This window comes from Heliangelus exortis, chromosome 7 (genome assembly GCF_036169615.1).
Source record: "Heliangelus exortis chromosome 7, bHelExo1.hap1, whole genome shotgun sequence".
Classification (NCBI taxonomy): Eukaryota; Metazoa; Chordata; class Aves; order Apodiformes; family Trochilidae; genus Heliangelus; species Heliangelus exortis.
Genome location: NC_092428.1, coordinates 1,342,961 through 1,361,626, shown reverse-complemented (window position 1 = coordinate 1,361,626; position 18,666 = coordinate 1,342,961). Strand labels below are relative to the sequence as shown.

The 18,666-nt window shown below is 41.3% G+C and overlaps 1 protein-coding gene across 3 annotated transcripts in view; it reads left to right on the top strand.

The window, feature by feature from the left end:
• The first annotated feature begins 939 nt into the window (after positions 1–939).
• USP54 (ubiquitin specific peptidase 54) overlaps positions 940–18,666 on the top strand; it is an 86,204-nt gene continuing 68,477 nt past the window's right edge. For 2 of the 3 annotated variants that reach the window (XM_071748011.1, XM_071748007.1), the window contains exon 1: positions 940–1,025. The gene's annotated coding sequence lies outside the window, so the exon portion shown is untranslated. Of the gene's footprint in view, positions 1,026–1,475; positions 1,616–18,666 lie in introns of those variants that run through there. The other variant, XM_071748009.1, reaches the window with a different exon arrangement.

Sequence of the window (18,666 nt, the reverse complement as noted above, 5' to 3'; positions counted from 1 at the left end):
GAAAGAAATTCCTCCACAACTTACAGAGCTGGTGGCACTTCCTGAAGGGTCCTTACAAAGATATATTGCTGAGATGTCAGGAACACTAAAATATAAGGGCAGAAAACAAAGTGTATCAGCCCCCATGTCTTCATGTTTTGAGTAATTAACTTTTATCCAGAGTGCACACACCAACTGCTCATGGAAGTGCCAGGCCTCCCTGTCACCTCCAGACCCTCTCTACCTCCGTGATCCTGATTTCTTAGGAAAGGACCCATTTATTCCAGCGGCCTTGGAATGTGTTTGCTGGGTGTCACCAAGGACACACCATTAGGAGCTGTTGTGACAGGGCAGTCACACACTGACTGCAGTTGATCCACCTCAGGGAACCGGAGCCCAAGTCTCCATTTTCCACATGGCTCTGTTACTGAGGAAATCAGGGTGCAAATTTGTGAAAAGCCCTAATTCGTATTCCCTCAGATCCTGAGAAGGTCTCACTCACGCTGAGGTATTTGGTGGGATGATGCTCATCACACATCGGGGGTGAGGGCTTTGCCTCTGAGGTAAAAGCTACACCCTGGTTCACATGGAGGTGCTGGACTGTTACCTTTAGCTCCAGCCACATCCCGCAGCTACCACAGCCCACACCTCCCCGTTTTTAAGGGATTAAAGGGGGACAAACCCCGCCACGACGCTGGAGCAGTCACCTCCCTACCAGACCAGGACAGGCTAGGCCGAGCCAGGCCTCGCTTCACCCATCGGCCCTCTCAGTTACCTCAGGACTGCCCTGAGCTGAGGGAATATAAAACGCTGGCGGAGAACCTGAGACAGCCCGAGCCGAACCGGACCGAACCAGACCGGCTGGACTCCCTCAGCCGTCTCGCGAGAGGAGCGGCCCCTCCCGCCGGGAAGATGGCGGCTCTCGCGAGAGGCGGCGGCCGCGGCTCTCCGTAGCTATAGCAGCAGGGGAGGGACGGAGAAGGAGGAGGAGGACGGCCCGGGGCAGGGGGGATGCGGCTCTTCGCGGCGGGACCCGGCACCGACAGGTAGGGACTCACTTCCCCCGGGGAGAAGCGGGGTCCCCGCAGCCGCTCTGAGCCTCACGGAGGCAGCGGGGCCGCGGCTCCGGCGGCGGGAGGAGAGGGGAGGGGTCGCTCCCCTCAGGGTTGTGCGGTCGCTCCCCTCAGGGTTGTGCGGTCGGCGGCAGACGCGGCTGCCCCGCTCTTGAGGAGTGCTTTGGGGTTCCTTCCCTCTTGTCCCGTTCCCTCAGGAAAAAAAAAGCGCCGAGCAGGTGGTGGTTCCTTCCCTGGGGCTCTCTCAGCCCCGTCCCTGCGGGCCGCCCCAGGGTTGGTGTGTGAGGGAAGGGAGGGGTGGGGGCTGAGTTCCCGCCTTGCTGTGAGGGAAGGACCCTCCTCTCCCCACCCCGCCTGTCCTCCTGAGGGGGGAAAGGGTCCGAGAAGAAGGGTGCTGAGGGATAGGGAGGTGTTTTACCATCAGGAAGGTTTGAAACGTCTTTCGCTGCCGTGGTGTTGTGTGGTTCGTAACTCAGGCGTGCTCGGCTGGCGCGAAACTCGGGTGGGAGCTGCGTGAGGAGCGGCTGCTGGGTTACGGCACTGCCTGACCCTGTGGGACCAAGGTAGGCAAAAGCAGGAGCTGCCTGCTCTTCCAGGGTCTGATTTCACGTGAACATCTCCCTTCAGTAAAAGGATTTTGAGTGAGGGTTCCTGAGGATTCCAGCCCGAAGTAGAATCTGTAGCAATACACACCTTCTGCTTTCCAGACACAGTGACTTTCAGGTCTTTCCTCTGAGGGAAGCTGTTGCTGAGTATTGTGGTGGCTGGTCCTGTGTGAGAAAAGAATTCAGAGGGCTTTTTGCATCTCACAACAAATTATGAGTGCCCTAATCGAGGGGGGGAAAAAAAAACCCAAAAAAGTGTGTGAAATGGGAGGAAAAATAGTGGTTAATTTCTCATGCAGTTTGAAAGAAAGCAGTGTGTACTGAAAACAACCCTCTCTAACCTTATGCTGCTCTTTAGACTTGAAAATGAAAATCTACAAATCAAAAGTTTTGTGCTGCAGTGTACTTGACATGGAATAACAGCTTTGGAAACCAGTTGCAACACAGAGAGTCTTGGGTTTGTTTCCAGAGGGAAAGAAACCACTGCTGTGCTGAGAGCTAGGCTGGTGAGGTAATACATAACTTTGACATGACAGCTTTTAAAAATAATTACTACAAATGTATTCTGGGCTAAATTTTTTTTTGGAATGAGTCTGCTGAAATCTCTTCTCATTTAGGAAGTGATAGAAATAAAGATACTTTTGCTAGACAGCATATTTTTAAAATTCTATTCCAGCACCTAATCAAGTGTGCTGCATATCATTCAGGCTGAATTAAATAGGAGCTTTTTTTTTTTTTTTTTTTTAATTTTAATTCACCCAGGTCAACCTAGCTAGGAAGCCTTTTTTGCCACAGTATTCTTGGGGTGGAGTGAGGGCTAAGGATGTGCCTGATTTGTCCACTACAGACAAACTTAATTACAGTCATCCCAGAGAATTTAGAAATTTGGGTTTCTTTGTGCTGGTGACAGCTGTAAAAGCATTTCAGTGCATTTCTCTCTGTCATTACAGATAAAAATTATGTCAGTTCTTCTCTCTGGTCTGGGTCAGCAGTCTATTTTGAGACTATAGTCACAAGTTAATTAAAAAGGATAATGTGAATTTAAGTCCCTCTTTATCCAGTCCGGGTGATGTTATTAGGCACTAAGCCTTCTTACACAAGTTTTCATGGACACTACGTAGAAGAGAAAGTGTGTTTATTTCCCAGTTTGTGCAGCTTCAAAAATCTCATTACCTAGAGATGAAAGAATAGTGGCAGAGGTCTTAAGGTGTCACATAGTTGTGGTTGTAGTGGGTTCTGTCCACATGAATCAGAATTTATCCTGCATTGTGCTCCAGTGCTCTATAAACATATTTATGTGAAGAACAGTTGTGGCTGTCCCAAATAACTTTTAGTGCAAAATGCAGCAAGGGATGCAAAAAGGAACTGAGTCAGGAGGACAAAAGAATAATAAAGTCACAGTTTTGAAGCTTAAAACCTTTTTTGTCACAATTTTGAAAGCGTGTGGAAAGTTATGTGCTGTTATGGACTAATTGTACATTTTCTAACTCATTTATGAAGAAATCCTCTGAAGACATGACTTCTCTAGTATGATTCACAGTAAATTGTAAATAAATTTGTTTCTGAATTAAATCCATATGCAGGGAATGCAATTCTTAAGTGTTGCTGCTACAAGTGTTGTTTAAATATTTTGTCTACAAGTACATCATAACAAAACAGATACTAAATTTCTTATTCCATTTATAGACCACTGTAACTGTTTTCTTCAAAACATTCAGCCTTGCGAAATGCATTTTTGAGCCAAGATATCCAAAGAAATCTTCCAGCAGCACTGTGTAATTTCAATTTTTAAACCTGCATATTGGTGTCTCTTCTTTCTCATCGTCTTTCTCTGGTAGTAAAAACCCTGAAAGCTTTGTAGTGGGACAGAGATAATTACAATTGGGCATTTGAGAGGCAGAAGTAATCCTTATTCACAGAATTATGTTCCTTGCTGTTGGTGGTGTAATTTTCACTGTTCCTCTGTCAGTCTCTCTAGGTCCTGGTCTGGAGATGATGCCTGAAGAACAGGAGATTACTTCTGTCTCTCCAAGTTTTTTGTTACTTCCTTCACTGGGCTGAAGTTGTTTGCAAGGAATGCAAATTGTAATGGTGAATTTTGAGTTTGATGGGATCTGGGCTGAGGCTGACAAATCAATTTGCCAAGGCCAGAGGTGTCAGATGATAATAGCTGCCTTCATTACTGACCTGCTTAGCTTTGAACCAATGACCTAGAGGTGAAAAGCACAGTACTGCATTACCCATCCTCTGATCTATCCATATGTTCTCTTGTTTAAAGTCCCTGTAGTCCTCTTAAACAGGGCAAGCAGTAAATATTGAGCATTGTTTGCACTTGTCATTGCTGGAACAGTGTCCATCCCAATTGTCTTCTGTTTTGGGGGTGTGTGAGGACACTGAAGCAACAATTTCTTACACTCTCTGGCTTTTCTTGAAAACCCCTCATACAAATCCAGCCATCTGGCAAACCCCAGCATTATCTTAAAACCATTAACAAAGAACCTATTGGTGCCACTAAGAGGAAAATAAAATCCACAGCTCTAAGTAGCATACTGGGAGTTATTAATAACTTCAGGCTGCTGCTAAGAAAATGAACTTAAAGGAAATTTCATTAGGTGCTGACTCATCCCAGCAGCACCTCTGTGTGTTGCATCCCCACTTAGCTATGGGAGCCTTTTCCCTGTGTGTTAGTGCTGTTACATCACTTCATTTGCTCTTTGTTGAGTACCTTCATGGGGCTTGGTGTTGTAAAGGGCATAATGGAAAGTTATTTCCCCTCTGTTTCCTGAGCTGGATTCAGCAAAATGTTTCCAATGCACTGATAGGACTGCATAAGCTGTTTTCTCAGTCATTTTCAGGTAAAATGTTTCTATGCAACCTGCTGAACAGGAGGGGGTCAAGAAATCTGAGTACTTGTCTAAGTTATTCTCAGTTTGTCAGGCTATTTAAATAACTTACTGTTTACAGGTCATAGTTTCTGTGAGCTGCAGAAATAATAAAATTTACATTTGTGTGTACTGGGATTGTCCCTTTCTCTCCTTATCCCTCATTTTGTAATCCTTAATCCCATTCTCCTCTGTATCAAGGGACAGTGCTGTGAGGAGTCTCTACTGACTGACCTGCTGCCAGATCAGATATGTGAGAGGTGAATTTTCCTACTTTTCCCTCACTGAAAGTCCAGTCTGGGTCTTTTTCTTGTCATCAGCCATCAGTTTTTATGTCATCTGGAGGTACCTCATACAATGTTGGAAGCTGGCCAATGATTCTGAAGATGTGTGAAGGAAACTGGGTTTGATCAGATGCTTCTGTGGACAATAAAAGTAGTTTGTTCCCTGGTTACTAACAAAATGAGGCTTATAATCATGCTGTCCAATATATCTTTGATCCCATTTGTTTTCTCCCCCTTTTTCAGTTAGAGTATCCCACTTGGAGCCATGTCTTCCTTTTTTTTTGTACAGCATTTCTGGTACACAGGATGTGACCTGTACCTGTTTTGTCTTTTTTTGCAAGTGTGACAAGACAAGAACTCTGGTGATTTTTTGCTTAATTGTTTTGCAGTAGGCCCTGACTTGTTATGTTCTGCCATGACAGATTTGATGTGTGGATTTGGTCAAGCTCTCAAGCTGGAAGCCTGGCTTTTGGAAGTACTTTCCCCTGTCGTCTTTTACAGCTCCAGAAATCCAGACAGTTAAAACTCAGTTGTTTTTCCATCCTGTTGAAATTGGAACAATGAATGTGGGTTTATTGTAGACATCTATTTTTAAATTGTAGTCAAGCTTACAACATGTCATAAACACTTCTTGGCACAAAGGTTGGATTTTATGAGTATATATGTTGCAAAAAAGCAATAAGTGCTTGCTGATTCAGTGGTTAATATTGCCTTAAAAAAGCAGGTAGGATGAACTGTAATAAATAATATTCACATACTAATGTCTAGTTTAGAATTCTTTTTTATGGTAGTTTGGCTCACCAGAATTTATACAGAAGTACACACTGTGTGCTTTGGTGAGAGGGAACAGTTTGCACGTGAAAAACCTGCAGACAAATAAGGTGAAACTTTTATTTTTTAAATTTTTTCTCCTGCATGAAACTTGTTTTAGCATTTTGCACTCATGAGTAAAGACCAGCTTTCTTGTTCATTCCTTACACTTGCTAAAATGTAAATGAGTATTTGTAGTAGGTAATGTTTGGTGCCTGTAATTCTTGCAGTTTTATTTAAAAAAAGAGGCATGTGCTTTAGTGCATTTTGCTTTTGGAAATAATGAATGGACTAAAAATACGTGAGAATGATTCAGACGTGGGAGACTGCTTGAAGAGGAGGAATCCTCTGTCAGAATTAGCAAAAAATGTTAAAATAAATGTTTTCTGGGAAATAGTTAATCAGTGCAGTGTGTCACAAAGCAGAGGGTAGCAGAAGACTTCCTGATCCTCCAGCTGGTATTGCCAGTAGAATGAACTTAGAGATGAATCAATAAACAACAGCTAATGCATCTCAGCACATGGGTACATGAGCTGTATTGTGACATGGAAACAGATTAGTGTCCTCACTAGGTCTGCCTGTTATTCCAGAAAATAGGTCATGGTGGGGGAAAGGGAGGGAAAATTAAGAAAGAAAAAAAAAAAATTACTTTTTCATTCTGTATTCTGCCTGTTCCCTAAAACTTTTCCATTCTGCCCTGCTGCAGGTATGTTGGACAGATAGACAGCAAAGCTTCATAAAATTTGGGATTAGTAAACTGCAGCCTTCTCTGTGATGTCTGTGAGGGACATTGTTATGGACAACAAATCTCTGCAGTACTTAGGTTGTAATGGATGATAATCTGGGGTGTTTACAGAAATGCTTTTGAAGTACGTTAAAAGAGGCATTGCCAACCAAAACTTTCAGACCCTTTGATTATGGATGCTTGATAGCTTTTAAATAGAGATCTATTTATTTTTCTCAAAGAGAACAGGGAAGGAATGCTGCAGGGTAAGCTTGGCAGTGCTACAGGATAAAATAGAATTTTCATTGGAAGTGCTTGTTTTAAGGCTCTCCTGATTAGCTGAAATTCTTGAAGCCAGAGAAGTTCCATAAAGTTTTCAGAGAAAACAGCTTTTTTAAACACCAGTTTAGACGTGCCTGTTAAAATGCCTTTTTTTCAGGAGAGGATGGGCAAGAAGAGAATATAACTTCCATGCTAGCAAACAGGTATTTGTTTTCTCCTTCTAGATAGCTGGGTTTAAGACTGTCAGTTTGCTATGAAAATAGCCATGTTTTGTGAAGAAACACCTTCTGTTGTGCAAATGTATTTCTTAAAGGGCTCTTTCTTTTGGAGAGAATTAATTTTGTAATGTGTTTCCTCAATCAGTCCATTTACCACTGTTAATAACCAGAGCAGTCACATTCAGCAGTATAATTATCACAGACACTCATCTTTTTGCCTCTTCCCCACTGTGTTGTTTTTCTCTGCTCACTTTTTACCTGTGATGGGTTCTCCTCTGCCTGTTTTTCTGGTATGGCAGCTGCAGGCTGCAAAGGTGCTTTGGCAATTCCACTGCAGTGGCTTTTTGCTCTGGCAGGCAGAGAGGGAAGATGAGGGACTCTTGTCATCCCCACCAGAACACAGAGTTCTCAGGCTTCAGGATAAAGAGTGACATTTTCAAGTTAAAGTTGCTTTTTCTGACTGCAACCTAGGGAACTTTCCTAGGCAGAAGCAGCAGTTCTAGCAAGATCTTATTCTTCAGGATTATTCTGCAAATGAGTACATGAGATTTTGGGAGAGGAAAATGTATGACTGCTGCATTCCTATGCTTAATTCTGCTGTGAAAAAGCATTACTTCAAGTATCAATTACAAAATTATGTTGCTTTTACCTCCTCTGAGGAGTGTAGGTACTGTTTGGAGTTAGGATTGATATAATTTATCAATAATTTTCAGCCCTTAACATATTTTATCTCATGTATGCATAAATAATTTAAAAATATGTAAAACTGAACAAAAATCTAAAGCCTAAATTAGATTTCTAATCAGTCCTTTGAGTATGAGGTTAGAGCAGAGACCTCCTCTGGGGGCTTTTGTAGCTTGGTTATTCTGTGATTCTGATTTACTTGTTGCTCACATTCATTTTCTTCAGCCTTCTTTGTTCTTAACTCCATGAGCTGATCATTTGGAGTGCTCAGTAAATTCCTTCAGTAAGAAAGGCATCACATGAGACTGAAGAATTAAGTCTTGGGAAGAAAAGAAGTGCAGAGAAATTTCTGTCCAACTGTCCCAAAAAGCTGCTGAGGCGTGGACAGATTAACTCCTTCTTTGAAGCATTTTTCTCTGAAGGTTTAGGATAGGTAAAGCAACCACTTCCTAGGAGGACTTAACCCACCTGTGAATTCCTATGTTCTAAATTTTAATAGTTAGTGGAGGAACTTGACCAAGCAAGCATTAATTTTGGTAAAAGAGGATTCTGACACATATTACAAAATGTTGAGAACAGATTGTAGCTGTTGGTAGGGTATAGCATAATTTAGATTATAATGCACACAAGAAGAACTCAAGCAAGGGAGCCAACACACTCTTTCCCCTGATGAAACTGAGACTCAGCTTCAGGCCTCCCAGCTCTGTTTAGCAGGGTTTTCAAGCAGAAGGTCACCAAGGCACCATAGAATGAGCTGGTTCTGAGCTCCTTGCTTCAACTAAACTTGTTGAGGGTGGGGTTTTTGGGTTTTTTTTTGGTTGGTTTCTTTTTGGGTTTTTTTTGTGTGGTTTTGTTTGTTTGTGTTGTTGGTTGGATGTTTTTTCTGTTACTCATAAGCAAAGACAGAGGCCAAAAAAAAAAAAAACTTGTTCCAAGTGCAATCAGCTGTTAAGCAGACTGAACTGCATAAATGTTTTTAAAGGAATAGCATTGTCAGTTCCTTTTCAGTCTTTTAGAAGAAAGAAGAAATGCATTTAGATTTAAAAAAAGTCTCCGGAGATTTTTTTTCCTGAGACTTCATAACAAAAAACCACCCTTTTGTCTTCTAATGTCATGAGAAAAGCTATAGAAACTATCATACTTTCTGGCTCTCTAGTATAATTAGTATAGTTTTACAAAGAGGGTACCTGCTTAAAGCTGCAGTGAGTTGGTAACAACTGAAAAGCAGTTCAAGAAATAGCTCACCCCTTGCTTTCCCTCACAATGATCTTGTATACCTCCTCCACCATGACTGCAAGCAATAAATATACTTCTAGAACATGAGTTATTGTTTGAATTTGCCTTCCTCTGCCCATTCCCATTATTTAGCTGTGTAGTCATGCAGTTTGAATTCTGCCAACATTCTTTGTTCTTACCAAACAAATCCAACAACAACAAAGAAAACACCCAACTTTTACTGAACATAGAGGAAAGAGGTGTCAGATGAAATGGAGGGGCTTCCATTCTCCCCTTTTTTGGGTATTTACCTGTTTAGCCTGTTGGTTTAAGTTGTGTTTTGTTTGTCAGAGTGGAGAGAAGTTGCCTTAGCTGCTTATCAAAGGGATTTCCATGGACTGATGGTATGACATTAATGAGAAGCAGTGATGATGCTGTTAAGGAGTCTGTTAAGGACTCTGGCCTTCTCTAAAAAGGTTGTGGAAAAACTCTTGATCTTCAGGAACGTGATAAGCCCTCAGGCCCTTTTAATGAAAGCCAGGGTTTGTTTGTTTGGTTTTTTTTCTTATCATCCACAGGTGCTCTAGCTTGGAAGAGCATGAAGGCTCTTGTTTACTCCTTCTGTCTTTAATAATGCTGTCCTTGAGCCTTCATCTTAGCAGCTTTCCTTCTCGGAAGGCAAAGGAATAGTAGCACAATGTACTCCTGAAACAAAAGGTATGTTTGCCAACGGTAGTTGATAAGTATTTACTTTTCTGTCTGTGCACTTCTGGAAAACCATTCTTTGTGGTTTCCCAATTAGATTTTGCAGAGGATTTTACTATTGATTTGGTAAAAACATAATAATACTAATGGAGCACTACACCTCTCAGTCTAGACAAAGCCAATCACTTGAATATTCTGGCTTTTGAAACGCAGGCACCTGTAACTTTGTGTATTAGTAGGAACTTCCTGGAAAAGCTGGTGGTCACAGAGGTGTATGCAGCCTTTTTTTTTCTTCCCGTCTGGCCTTTACAAAATAAGTGACACAGCTGCAAAGTCTAATTACTTAATCATTCCTTCAAGTGTTCAGCACTCTTTGCAGGTTATAATTATCCAAATTGCTTTAGAAAGGGAAAACTATCTTCTTCTGCCTCAGTAGCATTCACTGAAAGGTTTTGATTATTGAATTTGGGGGCAGAAGGGGGGGCATGTGTATGTGTTTGTCTGTCATCTGCCTGGTCCTTGGGAAATTCAGTGCCAAATCCAGTGACTTCCCCTAAGCTTACTTGGCTTTAATGTCACAGCTTGTTTATCTTCTTGCCCTGTTGGCAGATTGAGAGCTTTGGAATTATGGTTTTGAAAATTGCAAGTTGGAATTAAGAAAACTGTATCACTGCCAGAAATTCGTTTGACATTTTCATAAAGAAATCTATCTTCCTGGAGGAAATACCAGCATCTTCGTGTACTTTAAAAGGCAAAATTGCTTTGGAGATTCTTTAGTCATTAGGGAAATTTTTCCTCTGTTGCAGTAGGATTTTATCTGTACATACTGGTAGTGCAGAACTTATTTGGAATTTAGATGAAGGTAAAGTAGAGTAGCATTTGTTGTCTTTTGAATTATGTCTGCTCTCCTGCTTCCACTAGTAGAGTAACCTCTCTCTTGCAGACAGAACTTTCTCCCAGGAGAGATTTTCTGTGACTTTGGGGACTGTTGTTGCCTTAGGTAGCAAGCCAGGATTGGAAATACAGACATTTTTCCAGCTGAAATAAGCTCTGTGTTCTTATGCTGGTTAAATTTCAGCCTTGCTCCTATTGAATTCAGCAGCAGGAAAATATTCTTGCTGGTACCTGCAGATTTCTAGATGCAGCCAGAATGCCAGTGTTGAAAACTTTGGGTTAGGATTGGCACAGGTTTTATGTGTCACCTGACTGCATATAGAGTTATGTTTTGATCAGAAATATCACTCTTGCCTGGTAGAAAAGATAATCAGGTGGAATTGGGAGGCAAAGTATTAGAATGTGTTTCCAAAATGGTGTAGGCGTGCAAGATGTACTAATAAAAAGCAGTGATATCTGCTTTGTAAATAACTGGGAAATAATTTGATGTGCCAGCTGTACTTATAACTTATGCAAGACCTGCCACTTTTATTAAGCCCAGTGACACTGCTGACTCACTCAGCTCTTTGGGATCCTTTGCAATAAGGAGAGGAAAGGTGGGTTCACTGTCTTGGGAAGGGCTTGTGGCTGGGGTTATACTGGTTCCATTGTTCAAGCAGTCTCAACCATGGCCTAAAGAAAATGCAGAGAGAAACGGTATGAAAAGCCAAGGAAAGTCTAAAACATGGCTCCTCTTGGTTGTTTTTTTCTCTTTCTGAGTGTCAGTAGTTAAGGGAGATCCTGAGCTGGACCTAGATAATAGTAATTGCCTCTGGTGGATCTGTCCTCTGTTAGTTTAGTATTTCTGAACCAAATTGTGTTTTCCCACTGGCAGCATTCTGGTGGTAGGGAATTCCACACTTTATGTGATGTATAGTAACTTTGTATCTCCATATCCATTTTTAACCCCCTAACCTGGTGATTTCTCTGCCTCCCAGATGACAGTGCTATGAAATAATGCCTAATGACTCGTGCTATGAAGACCTCCAGTGAAGTCCCCTTGTTGCCTTCCTGTCTGCTCTTCCTGTCTTCTTTTGCCATATCTGTAGTTGTGCCTTAATTCAGGGATGTGGTGGCAGGCAGTATGCACAAGAGTCAAGCACAGTGTATTTAGGTGGGTAATTCTTGTTAATTTTATGTGCTCCAGGAAGATCTTGGTGAAGTCTGTGTGCAGGACCATGTGGTTTACAGTCCTTGATACACCAATTTTTAGCCCTTTTAGCACTGTAGTGTTTGACTGTGGCTTTGCTCTTTGTGAGGGAGGTTAGCCCTTGCTGGGAGTGCATTTGTGTTTAATTATCCCATGGTGTTCCAGGCAATTTCACAGTTTCCTAGGTTGCTTCTGGAAGGTGTTTTTTAGTGAGACAGTGTGTTGTCTACTCCTCTATTTGCCCTGGCTCTAGATTAATTCTTGCTGTGCCCAATTAAGCATGGATAACAAACATCTGTGTCTGCAAAAGTAACGTTGGCAAAAGTTGTGGGGATTCAGTAAAATATGAGCACTTATTTAAAGAAAGCTATGGATGTGATCTGATTTTTTTTTTTTTTTCTTTTAAATGTAGTGAGTTTGAACTTCGCAGTTTCAAAGCAACCAGTCTTTAAGTTGCAAAACTGCTGGGCCATCCCAAGGGAATTAAATAGAAAGGAGAACAGGCTGGCAGTCTCAGTTTATTGGTAAATACTTAAAAGAATATATGCAACTTGTTTGGTTTTAGGTTTAGCTTATCCATTCAAGCAGTAACTTCTTGGTTGGGTTGGTACTATGAAAAAGATGACAGCATTTAAAATTTTAGAGGAATAAGAACTGGGCCACTACATCATCCCATTCCACTGGGTATTGATTCCATCAGCCTTCCCTGTCACATTGTTGTTCCCCAGGTTTAAACGTGTTAGAATCAGGGGCAGCTGCTTTCTGTGTCACCTCTCCCTTGCCTGCTGTGATGGGTGTCCAGAAACAGGGCTGCTCCTGACAACCAAGGGGCTGAGGATGTATTTCATGTCTTTGCTAGGTAAGCAGGCAGTATGCCTTTTTCTGTTGGAAATTCCAAAGGAATCTCCATGAATCCAGTTCTCAGCAGGGTTTTCACCTTTTGATTGTTTTTATGAGAATTATATTTTGAGTCTTTAAGCCCAGAGACTTCAACAGGTGTACTGTGGCATGGTAGCATAAGTAGCCAGAAGTGATGGGCACAGAGGCTCAGGGTGCTGGAGGAGGTTAGCAGAGAACTGGGAGCAGAATTTGGCTGTTCCAGCACTGTCACATCCCCTGAGAAGAGGAAACAGATCTTGCACTGTCTGTGTTCTAACAGAAATTGTTCTAAAATCTGTGAACTTCTTCTGGGGGTGGGGGGAAGTTCTTGGGGGATATACAGAGCAGCATAATGACACTACATTACAATGAGTTCTTATGAGTTAGCAGATGATCTTGGTAGTGTTACTTGTGTGCATAGCTATACACAAGGGAGAGAAATCAGCTATTACTCAGAATCTCATCAGCATGATTGAGTCTTTCTCTGGACATGGATTTATCAGCAGTAATTATTCCTTGCAGTGGGTCCTGACCATACAGACAGGATGCAACTGAGCTTACAGCTACAACTAAGCATACCCAAGCACTGGGAATACAGACTGTACAGATACTCAAATTCTCTGAGTGAATTTTTAAACTAAATCTGTGTTTGGATTGAATTCCAGAGTGGCTGTGGAGAGAGCATAGAAGCTAATGGTGGCAGATGGTGAACTAGACATGAGAGAGCTCTTACTTGTGTTCAAGTACAAAGGTAATATTAGGAACCTGCATCTGTCTTGTATTAGTGGCAGTGGGAAGATCTGTGACCCATGAAGCAGCAGTGCAGATCATGTCTGCAAGGTATGCCTTGCCATGCTAATTTTCCTAAACGTATCAAGTTCTTGAGCTCTGAGTTGAAATGATTGCTAGGGGAGCTACACGAGTTAATCATAGAAAAGGAAATCAGAGGTGTTGTTTAATTCTCTTTCAAAAGGTACTGAATGCCAGCCCACTCCAAATGGGCCAGTAAAATGCTGTCTAATAGTGATTAGGGCTGGTGTTAGATCTTGCTAAGAGGATCAATAAAAAGAACAGTAACATTTGTAACATCCTTATCAGTTTCCAAAACGTTAATCTAAAGTGTGCCTTTAGGAAAAAACAAACAAACCCTCAAACCCCCACCGGTTAAAGCTTGAATATTTGTCTTTGTAAATTACTTTGCCTGGGCGGGAAGAATGTGGTAAGCTGTTAATTAGTGACTGAGCAGTGGCAACATAAATTTTCTTTTTTTAGTGCAATGTCTGAGATTTCCCTTGAGTGTATCTAGTCAATTCACTAGTGGCTTATGGTAACATGTTTTGCTCCTCAGAGTAATTGGACTAGAAATATATTCCTCAGTTAATGCAGTTCATCTGATGGTCAGCATCTTGTTAAGTCATGATAAATCAGTGTTTAACTTCCTCCTTCTGTGGTGGGCAAAGCAGGGTACGGCTGGAAGGGTATTTTTTTCCTTCAAATACATTGGTAATTATACTGTTAAGTAGATAAGAAGTCAAATACTCCCCAAAGTTAAGCATTAATTTACCATCTTCGTAAGTAGTATTTGCATTCTTTTTCTTCTGATGTTAAACTTGTTAGGTTTTGCTATTTGTAAAGTATTGTCATAAAATTATACAACGTGTCAGAGGAGTTTTGGATAATTTTGGGAGGTCTAATTAAAGATACTGTTGCACCCTGACTCTCCTCATTAGCAATTGTATTACTGTGTCCTCCTGCTTCTGTTCTCTGGTATTCATGGCGAGAGGAAACTTTTCAATAAAGGGAAGGCTTAGAAGGCTAACGAGTGTGCTTAGTGTGTGCAGAAGATAACGTTTGTATAATCATTGTATAATTCTTGTGAAAAGGAAATAAACAATTCGGGTGCATGGCGAATACTCCACAATACACTCCAAAAAAACATAGGTATTAGCAAAAAAACCAGCAGTCTTTCAACTTTTTTTTTTTCTTCCTGTTCTTGTTTGCTGTTTTAAAATAAGGAAACCAAACATTTACATCTTCAAGTGCCACACACGCCTATGTGCTATAGCAAGAGTCTGCTATTATTTAGCTTAGTTTTGGGCACCTCATTGATAAAAGAGGTGGTGTAGGAATGTGCAGAGGGGTCGCTGGTTTTGTGCCTGGTGCTACCAGAGCAGACTGAGAGCCAGAATATCTGCAGGATCAGCTGTGTCAGACTGAGTCTCGTGGGGCTTTTCCTTTTTTTTTTTTTTTTTTTTTTTTTTTTTTTAAATCTGCAACCCTTTATTCTGTGTGTGTGAACAAAGTAGGCAGCCCCCCACCCAGCCCAGCTCTAGCTGAGACAGCTTTTGTAACTGACCCAGTGGTAATGTGCTAATTGCCATCTGCTAATTGCTCTTTTCCTAGCCAGTGTGGGCTTGCAAGGCTGGGCTGCAGAGCTCAGGTTCTCTTGGTGTCACAGGCTTATCGTGGGTCTCCTCTATTGCCACTGATTTAGAAAATGTTTAGAAGGACCCCTTCCTCCTCCTGGGACCTCATCTGGACCTCACTCAAGTGTGTTTCCAGCTGCCAGTACCACCCAGGCTCTGGAATGTGAGGGTTTCTAAGATGTACTTGAAGTTAGTACTGTGAAAAGACCCTCAAAGCGTTAGGAGTGTAAGTGAGCAGCAGTCAGCAGAAGGAAATCAAAAGCAGAGAGGACATCAAAGATGCTTGGCAAATCTGTAGCAAACCTTTGGCATACTTCTTATTTCTTGGGTAGGTTGTTTATTAGGCTGGACCTGATGAAGTTTATCCTTTGACATGTTAAAGAAAAAACCAAAACAAAGTGACAAAAACTATCTCAGTACCACGAGTTCGTACTTGAGGTGCTGGAAGACTTGAAAAAAGAAAAGGGGAGCTGGAGGAAAGGAGCCAGGAAATTATAGACCATTCCTCTTCCACATTTTGAACAAATTCTTGCACAAAGCCTAAGTTTTGGGAAACAAACAGTGTGAATCACAACCAACATGAATTTAGGAGGACTAGATGGATGTGCCAGCTTGATTTTCATCTGTAACGTGACAGTAAGGCTTGTGAATGGACAAAGGAAGTGTGAAGGGTCATGTTTTGATAGTGGGGAGTTCTTTGGCACCGTTTCATGCAATAATGTTACAAAGAAGTAAAGAAATGTGGCCAGGAAAAAAAATGATAGTAGAGTAGGAGCAAGATTGTGGGATAACTGTGGCTGGTGGGTGGGTATTAATGATTCTCTGTGAAAATGAGCTGGTTGTATTGAATGTGGATCCACCACGGGCTGTTGGGTCTCTGCTCATTCTGCTTCACTTCAATCTTTTTGCTAACGATCTTGGTTAGAGAGGAGAGGGCTTACAAAATTGATTCACAAAAAATGCCCTCAAAACTTGGGAGGAATGTATATACACAGGACAGGAGTTTAAGAGCATGAGATTATTTTGAGAAAGCTGAGAAATGCTTGGGAGATAAACAGGCACAGATTGAGATTCTACCCTTAAAATCATTAAATACACAGAGTAGAGAACAAGCAATTGGGTAACAATTCTTCAGAACTGGTGTTGAAAAGTGGGCAGATGTTCTATTGGGAGGGATAAATAAATGAGCATAGGATGTAAAACATACTGAACAATGTATTCATTTTTTTAATCTACAGGAAAGTCCTCAGCTCACGTGTTACATCTGGCTAGGGTAAATGCCCCAAGGAAATGGAGCTCAGCTGAAGAGAGGATGGGAGAAGAGTAATAATTTGGGAAAACAGGGCCTAGTAGGAAGGACTGGAACAATTTGAACTGGGAAGTGTTGGAAGCATGCAGGCCCCCAAGTTAAATACACATAAATTGTGTATGTAGTAGGCTATTTCAAGAAGGTAGGAAGCTGCAAGGCCCAGCAGTGGGAGGTAGGGCAAGACAAGTTATTTTACTTAAGCTACTGCAAAAATGCAGATTGAGTGTTGGACCAGGAGCAAAGGAGCAGTTCCTGAGATAGCTGACTTGCATAAGGCATTTTCTTTATTTAGCTGTGTTTTGAGTAACAACATTATCTTAAGGCTGAACAGTCTGTATAGACTTTTTGGAATGTTAGTGATGGAAAAAAGAAAAATTGGTCATTTATTAGTCTGGACCTGATGTGCATGGGGTTGGTATGTGGAGACAATTCTGGGACAGTACTCACTAGCCCAAGTGATGATGGTGATGATGGTGATGATGGTGATGATGGTGATGATGGTGATGATGGTGATGATGGTGATGATGATGATGATGATGATGATGATGATGATGATGATGATGCAGGCAGCCTCCATCTTGCAAGTCCTTCCACTTCTGATGTCCTCTAACTCAGTAGCTCTCATCTTGTTTTTCTTGGTACCTGACTACATAATTATTAGGTATACCATGCAAGAGTTTCAGCTCATTTCTATCTGCTTTATGTCCCTGACAAACCTGCCAATAGTCAACTTTTATTTCTTTCTCATTTTCCTAACGACTTCAGTTGTCAGGCCAGCACTTTGAGAACTCAACATATTATTATCATAAGAAAACAAGGAGTGTACTGCAGGTAATTGTTTTGTTTATAAAATCTTTCCCAATTTCCATTGTGTATTTCTCCACTGAGAAATGAGTGCAGGCTCAGTTACCTGAGGCTGTAACATGTGTTGTTAGCATACTTGGAGTCTCTATTTGCATTGTTATACTCCAGAGCACACGTCTTTAATCATTGCAGTTGGAAATTACCTTACTTGGCAATTTTAGCTTCTGTTTTCTCCAAGGGAAAGAAGTGATTGCATGAGTCAAAGCCAACAGCTTGTGTACAGAGAAGCCAGCCAAACCTGAAGTCTGTGCCCCAGAGTGGGATTTGTCACAGCTTCAAGCACATTTTAATGGGACTTTTTGTTTAAGTAAATGTGAAGGAAATTCCATCACTTCAGTATTCCTTCTTTCTAATAATTTATTGTAAGTTGCTTCCAATCTACATTTTTACCCTCTTTTTTCCTTTTATTTTCTAATTATTACTTCTTTGCCATCTTTAGATATTTATGTGGGGAAACCTGGTAGATCTCTGGTAGCTCTTACCCTACTATTTTCCTTCTCCATCCCACAGTGAATTTGGGCTAATGTCTAATGTTTTTTTCTTCATTATGTACCTTGCTTTCCTAGCTGGATGGTTGCATTCATTTTATCTGCAAGGGGAATATCTGCTGACATTGATTATTTAAATGTTCATTGTTAGATTTCAAACTTTTAGACACATGCATGTGGTAGAGCTCAGAGGATTCTGTTTGCTCAGGTTTTGTTTTTTTTTTTTTTTTTAACCATCAGAGCCAGGAATCCTTGCTTTTAAGATGCAAACTTAGAGCTGGCTGTATGAATCTAGCAGGTGATAGAGATATTTGGAATAAATAGAAGGACCCTTGCTGTAGCAGGATGCAAAGCAACACAGCTTATCACCCATGAACACTCAGTGATAAAATAATCTTTGAAAAAGTTGCCAAAGCTGCTGATTCTCTGAGAGAGCTGCCAGCAGCATGTGCCACTGGAAGACTGAGACTACTAGGTAGGAGGAATGTGTAATAAAGCCATCCCATGGTACAGAAATTGCAGGATGTTGCAACCTCAGCAGCCAGCTCTTAAGCACTATTGATGCTTCTGGATTCAGGAGACAATCCAGCATTTGCTGCAATTCAAGTGCCTGAGGTCTGGGAGTGCTGCCCTGGTGCCAAGCCATGGGTTTGATGCTCAGCAGGTTTGGGGGATGGAGCTGCTTTCCCCTGCTCTGCTTGGGTAGCAGTGAAATCCACAGCAGCAGAGGTTAAGGTAACTCCAACAGATGATGTCAGGTCAACAGATTATTTCATGTTGTGTCTTACCTTTTGAAAGCCATAGGTAGACCAGAAAACTCATGGCTTCTTAATTTTTTTTTTTTTTTTTTTTTTTTTTTTTTTTTTTTTTTTTTGTCTTAATCATCTCAGGTGATTTTTGTGTGCCTGAGCATGGAGTGAGACAGGTAACACCCCCTTGCACTGGAAAGCAGAGTTTGAAAGTTTGAACTCTCCTTGCAATACAAGTAAATGATGGTTGTCCTGTGTTAGAAACTTTGTCATTTAAGGGCAGTTGACTATTAAGTTTATTTAGGCTACTGAATGGGCACTGAATTCATTTAGGCTACTAAGATTTAAAAAAAAATTAAAAATCCAGTGGTCTTGAATGAAAATGGGGTTTAGAAGTGATTTTCTTG